The sequence below is a fragment of the Equus caballus genome, chromosome X, assembly GCF_041296265.1.
Source record: "Equus caballus isolate H_3958 breed thoroughbred chromosome X, TB-T2T, whole genome shotgun sequence".
NCBI lineage: Eukaryota > Metazoa > Chordata > Mammalia > Perissodactyla > Equidae > Equus > Equus caballus.
In genome coordinates, this window is record NC_091715.1 from 89,175,664 (window position 1) to 89,185,883 (window position 10,220).

The following is a 10,220-nucleotide window of genomic DNA, read 5'->3' on the forward strand; positions in this document are numbered from 1 at the left end:
AGACTGCTGGGGGCATAGGAAAGGAGGCATCGATTCTCCTCTTAAAAGAGAACATTCTTTACTTTGGATTATGATTAAAGTACATATACAATGTATGTTTGATAAGCCCCAATTAGGCCTTTTGGTTCAAATAAAATTTCATGTTTAAATCAGCATGGCTTCCCCATATACTTGAGTATATGAACATTTTCTCATATCAGTGCTTGTGCCTCTATTATTTCTTCTTCCAAGTTACTCATTTCTTATGTGTTCAATCACCATGTATTTTATCTCATAATATTTCTGTGCCTGTTTTCTTTTCTTAAAAAATTTTTATTTGTATCTCTCACTTTAATATCCTAGCCTAGGCCAATCCTCACACTGTAAACATGTGGCCATCTTGGTTGGCTTTTTCACTGTGATGTCATAAACTCCCTCAAACTTCTAAGTTGTCCTGACAACCTTCATGTACACAGTGTTTCAGTGCCATCTTATACCAGTCTGATTATTCATCCTTTCCAGGTAATACAGTTTTACTTTTTCTGGATTTTTGTAGGTTCTAACTTTATCCTTGAACTTTAAAAGGATCTCTCTCTTCTATCTAGATACTGGTTTCTTTCCTTTAAGATTATCCTTGTTTATATTTGTTATATTACATGTATATGGCCAAATTGGTTGACTTTTTCAATGTAAAGTGATAGAGTCCCTCCAAAGTTGAAGTTGTGCAGGCAATCTTCTGATGCACACTGATACTGTCATCTCACATCAGTCTGCCAATTCAACCTTCACAGGTCACATATTTTTCTTCTTTCTAGATTTTGGGAAGTGTACCAGATGCATTCATGAATTGTAATATTCTAATTTTTCTTCTTCTTATACATATTTAAAATGTATCCTCACAATTTATACTTATTTATGATCGCTGTGAACACCATACCTTTAAATCTATCATTATTAATTATAGTAATATTATGTATTTTTGTGTTTTAATATCACAATTACATTTATATAATTATATGTAGTTATTCAATTTTCATCTCCTAGTTGGTGCAGTGTCACTTTAATATGCTAGTATAGCCTAATATCACTCCTATGAACATGTTTGTACATTGGTTGGGTTTTATCTTAGGTGACAAATTCCATCAAAATTCTGTCTATGGTTCTGGCCTAGTGGTGTAGTGGTTAAGTTCACATACTCCGCTTTGGTGGCCTGGGGTTCATGGGTTTGGACCCGGACATGGATCTAGACCCTGCTCATCAAGCTATGCTGTGGCAGCATCGCACGTGCAAAATAGAGGAAGATTAGGGTGGATGTTACCTCAGGGGCAATCTTCCTCAAGAAAGAAGAGGAAGATTGGCAACAGATGTTAGCTCAGGGCCAATCTTCTTCACACACACAATTCTGTCTAAATTGCCCTGGCATTGTTTGGATGCACAATGGCTCAAATCATACTCAGTCCAGTCTGGCAATTTACCCTTTGCAGTTATATTGTTTTCTTGGTGGATTTTCTCAGGATTCTTCGTCTTCTTTTTGACATTTGAAACTTCTACTGGATTGTGTTTTGATATTTGCCTGGTGATGATGATGGTGATGATGATGGTGTTGGAGGATGATATTTTTTCTAGCAACTTCTGTGTATGCCATCTTTATTTCATCTTTCCTCGTAGTTCATCTTTTATATGGTCTATTTTACCAGCGGTATTTTATAACATATTTTCTGTTTCTTTTCAGATTTTTAATTTTTATTTACCAGTTGAGTGGAATATATCTTAAATATAACTTGGTTGGGTTGAATATTTTATGTCACAGAGTTGCCAAAAATTTTGCACAATTTTGCACATTGTCCTGACAGACTTCAGGTGCACAGTCTTTTAGAGATAACTCAGGTCCATCTGATAATTCACACTATACAAGTAAAAGATACACACACACTTAAACTCACGCACACTTGGGGTTTTTTGTAGGTCTACACAACAATACGTTGATAATTAAATTGAAAATTCAATGGACAGACCACTGCCTTTTGATTATAAAATCACTTAAAACAAAAATCCATATTTATTCAACACTTTTTATTCAATCATTAAGCCATTAATTTTTTAATTGTCAAATGGCCAGGTTTTAAAATATTTGCAAGACTTTCTGAGGGTATTTCACGTGTATATGTGTAAGTGTGTTTCTGTATTCATCTTTTATTTTTAGTGCCAAAGTCCATCATTAAAAACATAAAACACTTTTATATTTTTACATCTCAACAGGTTTACAGTCAAAGCAGAATATTAAAAAAAAAAGACTGTTGAATTTGAGAGTAAATAAACTATTAAATAATTCAAATTCTACCTAGAAATTCTATTGATGATGTACATTCATCTCTGCTTGGACATTCATATCGTACTGTAATTTTTTTTTATTTTTATGAAAGTATCTATTCTCAGTAACAGTTGGTCTATTTGCTTTGACAGCATATCAAAGAAAATCTTTTTGACCTTTTTTGACAATTGTATTGCAGGGAGGAGCCAGAATATCTAAATTTGTAATGTATCCTGAACTTTATTTAGAGGGGAGGCCTTTCCTATGCTCTTAAAATCCAATATAAATAAGCTATGTTCCAATGTCCTGATAGTTCCTAGGTTTTGTTTAATAGAGAACACTGTATTTTAAATACAGACCTCTGAATGTTTCAGGTAATGAAAAACTAAAATTGTTGCCCTCTTCTCCCTCTTTTCTCTTTCTGCAATCTTGCTTATTCTAATATATGTTCTCTTGTTGGAATGCATGAATTGCATAGGCTTTTTTTTACTCGTTTTTTGTTGTTTTTGTTGCTCTGCTCTGACTGAGTTGTTTCAAAATTCCTGTTCTCTAGCTCACTGATTCTGCCTTCCATTTGCTCTACTCTGCAATGGATGATTTTTATTGCATTTTTTAAATTTAATTCATTGAAGTCTTCAGCTCCAGAATTTCTGTCTGTTTTTATGATTTCTATCTTTTGGATAAATATTTTGTTCATGTATCTATTTTATAATTTCATTGAATTGTCTTTCTGAGTTTTCTTGTAGCTCGTTGAGTTTCTTCAAAACAACTGTTTTGAATTCTATATCACCCAAATTGCAAAACCCTGTGCCATTGAGCTCAGTTATTTGAGAATTATTGTTATCCTTACTGATGATATGTTTTCTTTATTTGTTATGATTCTTGTAGTTTTGCATTGCTACTTTCATATCTGAAGTAGGAGAAACCTTAAATCTTCAGTGGTTTACTTCAGATGGAGTATACTCTTTGTCAATGCTGTTATACATGGATTTTTTTCTCCTTTTGTATGAGTATACCTGCTCCACTCTTCATGCTGCTCTTGTGGCAGAATTCATTGGTTCTTACCATCCAGCAGGCTGGCTACTGGAAACCTCTCTTGTTTTCCAGAAGGTAGTGCTATAGCTCAAGTTTGTGGTTTCTCCTTTGTCCACAATCCTCGTCTGTATTTCTGATAGCACTCTGATTACTGGACTTGCTTTTGTCACTGCATTTGGGATCATGTACAAGGAGCTGGCCATAGAGTAGAGGCAGATGTGGGTTTAGCGTTCACAGCATTGAGGGTACCTGCAGACTTGTTGGGCATCTCCTCAGATGAGATACTCCTAAAAGCTCCTGGGTGGACTTCCTCTTGAAGATTTGAGTACAGTCCGCAGGAACCATATTGTTTTAGTGCCATTTGACATTGTCTGCCTCTTTCTGGATATCCTCTTTTCTCCTAATTATGGAGATCTCCCTTCACTATTCTGAGTCCTGCTGGAGAGAAAAAGAATTCTCTAGCAGCCTCCCATTCTACTGCAGTAGCCAGGCACTCACTCACTGCTCTCTTTTTTTCTTGCAGAGAGGTCTCCACCACCAGATATTTCATCCCTTTGCAGTGTTGCCTTGTTGGGGTAGGAGTACGGCACTAGGAAAGTTCCTGTTACCATCTCCATTGTGACCAAACGCATATTTTTTTTTTTCTCCAGTGGCATGCTGGAATCTCCTACTTGGGAAGCCTGAATACCTGCAAATTCTCTTTCATTCATGGATATCTGCCCAGGTCAGTGCTCTCCAGGTTTTCTCCTGACTGTGGCAAGGGGGGTGGGGGAGGTTTTTGGCTCTGCTAGTTCCACAGCCCAAACTGAGGTCTGTCCACCTCTTACCAGATGCACAGGTGGGTGAGACTCCTCCTGGGTGTTTTGGTGTATTGTGCTGGATCCCACAACTCCAAAAATGGTGCTTTTGTTCATAGGTAGATATATAATTTATTGTTAAAAAGGGGGGACGAAAATGAGGAATATCTTATGCCACCAAGATGCTGACATCATCTAATATTTGGATGCTTTGTGGAGAATAGGCCACAAGGGGCCAAAAGTAGGAGTGGTATAGCATTTTAATGCTTGTCACAGTGCTGACATGCTGACTCAGACTAGGAATTATAGGTTTGAAATGATGAGAAAAGGTCAGACTCAGATTAACAAGAATGTTATTACTATGCATGTATAATGTGAGAGAAAATGAGAAGTCAAAGATGACACCGCATACTTGGTCTGAGGAACAGGAGGAAAGCCAGGTACCATTTTCTGAGTTTCAGAATATTCTAGAAGGAAAAAGACTGAGAACAAAATCAAAAGTCCACTCGATGTATTAAATTTGAAAGGGCTATTATCTATTTCAGTGGTGATACTGAGCAGGCTTATGACTATACACATTGCAGCTCAGGGCTGGGGTATCATATTTGAGGAACATCAGTCTACCAAATATAGTCAATGTTATGAATCTAATTTACATCACATATGGAAAAAGATAGACAAAGAAAAGAGTCCAAAAGAGCACCCTATAACATTTCAATATGGAGAATCCCATTGAAGGTTTTGGAGCCAGGAACGAGGTGGACTCAGAAGAGTTATTAAGATAAAAGTAAATAGATCTGAAACATTATTCATCCATAAAAAGGATTATACTACTAATACAAGCGATAACGTTTGGGAGCCTCAAAAACATCATGCTAAGGCAAAGGATCAAGGTGCAAGAGGTCCAATGCACTATATAAGAGCATTTTTATAAAATGTCTAGAAAAGGCAAGTATATAGTGAAAAATGAATAAATTAGTGTTTGCCTGGATGTGTGTGTGTGGAAACAGAGTTACCTGCAAATGAGCATGAAGGATCTCATTGGGGTGATGGAACTGTTCCATGAGTAGGTTGTTGTGAGAGTTCCACGGCACTGTAAATAACTAAAAATCATTAAATTATATGCATAAGTGTGTGAATTTCATAGTATATAAATTATTCTTCTAGAAAGCTGTTAAGAAAATTAGGGAGCCCTGGAAAATGTGGTATCATTGAAGATGAGAGAATTATATTTTTCCAAAAGTAATATGAAGTTAACAGCAATAAGAGTCAAAAAAATGATGACATTCACTTAGAAAAATGAGGGTTGTTGATGATTCTGATAAGCGAAATTAAATGATTTCTTTCTGTTGTTTAGCAAAACGGTGGCTGTTTCTTCACAGTCTCTATAATTTAAGACATCTTGGTACTTTCATCAGAGTCGAATAGATAAAACTTGCACATTTTTGTCAAATTGTGTAAATAATAAGATTTTATTTTTTATTGACTTGAGTTTAGGGATGAACTTGGAAGGAAATTACATCTTTAAAATGTTTATTTTTCACACACAGTAATATGAAAAAAGACAGCTACAAGAATTTTCTGGCTTCTGAGCATTTAGCTGCAACATATCTAAAGTGAATGCAGTTAAAAATCAACAATGAGCTCCAAAGAAAATTTGACTGAGCACCAAAGTAGGTCCATTCAAAAAGGCAATTATGTTACTGCTTTAAATTCAGAAGAACATATTGGCACTCCAACCTACAAAGGTAAATTCAGTCAACTCTTAGAGAAAAGAAATTGGTTGGAAAATGCTCAGGAACCTGCTGAATGCTTGAGTAACAATAGTCAGCCTAGCACAACCTCAGTCATCACTCAAGTCTTTCATGTGCCTCTAGAGGAGAACGAGTATGTGAATCAGTTTGGTAAAGATAGACAAGGAAAATTCTACCTAGATATCATGCAAAAGACTGGTGCCAATGTAGAATTAATTTTTGTCAAAGACCAGGGCCTCTACATTATAGTCTCTGGTGAAACAGAAACTGTCATGAAAGCTCAGAAGGAGATTTTTACATGGTTTCAGGATCGAGGTTTAACTGCAGTGTCCATTCCCGAAGAACAGCCGTGCTTTGTTACAGGCAAGACTGGAGGAGAAATGCAAGACTTAGAAGAAAAAGATGCAACCTACATCCAGAACTTATGCCCAGATAACCACAGCAACTGGATTAATACTGTGGGCATCAAAGAGGTCATGAAGAAGGATTTACATGAAGTCCTAGGTATGTCTACTGATCAAGACAAATGTGCTGTAGAGAAGTTAGATGAGAAAAAAGCATTTTTTCCTTCCACTCCTGGACCATCCAGTAAAACTTTTGACAAAATTATACCAGAAACAGAGGCACACATCCATGTTCCACCACCTAGTGTCGATCAGACACAAGTAGGCTTTACTGAAAAAAAGCAACAGCTTAATGAGGCTCAGGCTTGTGTAAAGGAGATTTTTGACAGCACTAAAAAGAAAAACACACCCATCAATGCAGAGATGAAATTTCAGCACAAGTGTACCATAGGTCCCAAGAGAAATTCTGTGCAGGAGACCTTGCCAAGAAGTGGAATTTCAATAGAGATCTTACCCGTAGAGAGCATGTCAGCTTCTGTGACAGAGCAAGGTGAGCCTGGAAGCTCAGGGAAGGCATTTTCCAAAGCCAGTTCGAAGACCGAACGTTACACTGTTTCCTCGATCTTTGTACCTTCCTGGCTTCACAGATTTATTATTGGTAAGAAAGGTTGTAATATATCTGAAATCACACACAGCATGCCAAAAGTTCACATAGAATTTACTGAAGGAGATAAAATTACAATAAAAGGACCAAAAGAAGATGTGAATGATGCTCAAGAACAAATTGAGGTCATAGTCAAAGATCTAATTAACAGGATGGATTATGCAGAAATCAATGTTGACTGTAAGTTTCACAAACATCTGATAGGGAAGAATGATGCCATCATAAAGCAAATTAAAGAGAGGAATAATGTTTCTGTGCTAATGTCACCTAAAAATGTAAAGAATAAATTGATTAGAATTGAGGGGGAATCTCAGGGAGTCCAACAAGCCAAGAGAGAACTTCTTGAACTTGCTGGTCATTTAGAAAATGAGCACAGCAAGGATTTAATCATTGAGCAAAGATTTCACCCTGCAATCATTGGGTGGAAAGGTGAACGGATCCATGACATCCAGAAGAAATTCCCAGAGGTGATGATTCATTTTCCTGACCAAGCACAAAAAAGTGACACAGTCCAACTTAGAGGGCCAAAACATGAAATAGAAAAATGCACACAATATTTGGAGAATGTGGTGGCAGACATTGTAGAGAGTAGCTATTCCGTAACTATTCCCAACTTTAAAAAGCCTCACAGAAATGTCAATGGAGAAGGAGGTGCAAACATAAAAAAAATCTGTGCAGCAAGCAACACCAAAAGTAATCCTCCGTCGGCAAGTGGCTACTCAGAAGATATTGTCATCAGTGGAAAACCTGCAAACTGTGAAGTAGCTTCTAACTGGATTCTTCCAACTCAGAAACATATAACCAATAGTTCAGAGGTAGAAATTTCTATTCCTTCCAATCTATACAAGTCTCTTACCGATTCTAAAGACTGTTTGATTGGTGCAATCATGCAAGAATGTGGAAGGATCCACATCCACTTTCCAAAAATGGACTCAGGCCTTCAAAGAGTCATTATTAGGGGCCCTGCCCAAAGTGTTGAAAAGGCCAAGACAAAACTGCTACAACTAGCAGAAGAAGAGCAAACCAAGAGTCATACTGTAATTCTCCACGTCAAACCACAGTATCACAAATTCCTCATGAATAAAAATGGTGGCAATGTTTCCAAAGTCTGTAATGAGACTGGAGCGCACATCATTTTCCCTATCCCTGAGGACAAGGATCAAGAATTGTTAACTATTAAAGGAACAGAGAAGGCTGTCAAAGATGCACAAAAGGGACTAGCGGCACTAATTACAAATCTAGATAACATTGTAGAGGAGGACATACTGATAAATCCTGTTTACCACCATCATTTTTTCATGAGAAGAGGCCCGGTTTTTCGCGAGATAACTGAGGAGTATGGTGGTGTTAGTATTAACTTTTCATATTCAGGAAAACAGAGAAGCAAAGTCACAATCAAAGGAGCAAAGCCTTGTGTGGAAGCCGCCAAAAAGCACATTCAGGAGATTACTGGGGACTTGGATAGTCAAGTCACAACAGAATGTATTATTCCCCAGAAGTTCCATCATTTTATCATGGGACAAATGTGTTCTCGAATCCAACAAATTACTAGAGATTATAATGTCCAAATCAAATTCCCAGATAAAGAGAACTCAGTTACTAATATGGATCCAACCATTCAGAAAAATGAGGAAGAAGTTAGGGAAAAGAGCACTACGGAAGCTGCTTCTATTTCCCCAAGGAAATGTGACACCATACTTATCTCTGGCCAAAAGGAAGAGTGTGCAGCAGCCATGGAAGCCCTTGAGGCTTTAATTCCTGTCACTGCTGAACTAGACGTGCCCTTTGACCTACACCATTATATCATTGGTCAGAAAAGAAGAGAGATACGAAAGATAATGGATAGGTTTGAAGTTAATATACACATGTCAACACCTGGATTGGCATCTGATATCCTTTTTATCACGGGCCTTGCTGCAAATGTGGAGCAAGCCAAAGCTAGGTTACAAGAACTTGTCAAGGCTTTACAAAACGAAGCAAAAGATCGAGCATTAAGAAATTTTAAACTCAAGTTCACAGTAGACCCAAAATATCACCCTAAGATCATTGGTCACAAAGGGGTAGTTATTACTCAGATTTGCTTGAAGCATAAGGTTGCTATTCATTTTCCACGTAAAGGAAGTGATGAGACACAAGACCAAATCACCATCACTGGATATGAAAATAACACCATCGCTGCCCAGAATGCAATCATGAAACTGGTGCATAAATTTGAAAAAAAAGGGTTACTAAGCAAATCCCAGTAAACCATCGTGTTCACGGCCAGGTTATTGGATTCCATGGAAAAACCGTTCACAAAATCATGAATCAGTTCCAAGTAGATATCCATTTCTCTTCAAGACGATCCCAAAATCGAAATGTTGTCACTGTGACTGGACTCCCTAATAATGTCACAAAAGCCACTGCTCACATCCTCAATCTTGAGAAACATTATCTGGCTGTTATCAAAAAGCACGAGTCTCAACAGGAGCCTATGAAGAAGATCTCTCTGTGCAATTTATCCTATACTCCATCCAAGGATTTTGTAGTAAAAGATCTTCCCCGTACTGCAAACACAACTGAAATTATCCCAGACATAAACACGTCTGAAGATTTTCCCAGCTTGGGGAATCAAGTGGGTCCTAAGACTCACTCTTGGAGATGCAAACAAGAATGAACAACAACAACAAAAAAAGCGAAATTGTTCCAGCAAGCTTAAACATCCCATCAAAATGTGTTCTAAACTGACATAGCTTCTGGATCATTGGCACATTTCTTACACTGTTGTCTCCAGTGCATTCCTCTTTAAATTCTGCAGACTATGTTATAATAAAGATAAGGTGCTCAATTCTGTGTGTTTGCAGTAATTACTAACACAGAGTCTAATTTCCACTCAGAAGCTGTTTCTGATATTTCTTTTATGAAACAGAGTTTCCATTATTTTAAATGTAGTTCATTAAAATATTAAACAAATACCACATACTTCCTAAATTTCATGGTCTGCTTAGCAAGTCATTATTCATTTATCTTTCCTTATGAGAAGTCAACAATATGGCAAGGAGATTACATCTGTGTCATCATCCCAAGGCATAAATTTTGACTTTGCAAAAACTAAAACAGATTGTGCTATTTTTACTCTTTTTTCATGTGTTATTATTTGCATTACTTCCCCTCTTCTCTTTTGTAGAGTTGAACCAGTTTCTTCGACAACAGTTAAAATGTTCATCTAACCTGGCTTATAGAATAGTGATAAAAATAAGCTTTGGACAGCACGATTAGGTGCTGAGTGTTCTGTTGGAGGGATTGCATATCCAAAGTAGCATGGCAGTGATGTTAGAGGAGACAAAAAAGACCAAG

At 37.1% G+C, this 10,220-nt stretch overlaps 1 pseudogene; it reads left to right on the forward strand.

Annotated features, from left to right (window-relative positions):
- The first annotated feature begins 433 nt into the window (after positions 1-433).
- LOC100071812 (vigilin pseudogene) lies at positions 434-9,711 on the forward strand (annotated as a pseudogene).
- Positions 9,712-10,220: the final 509 nt, after the last annotated feature.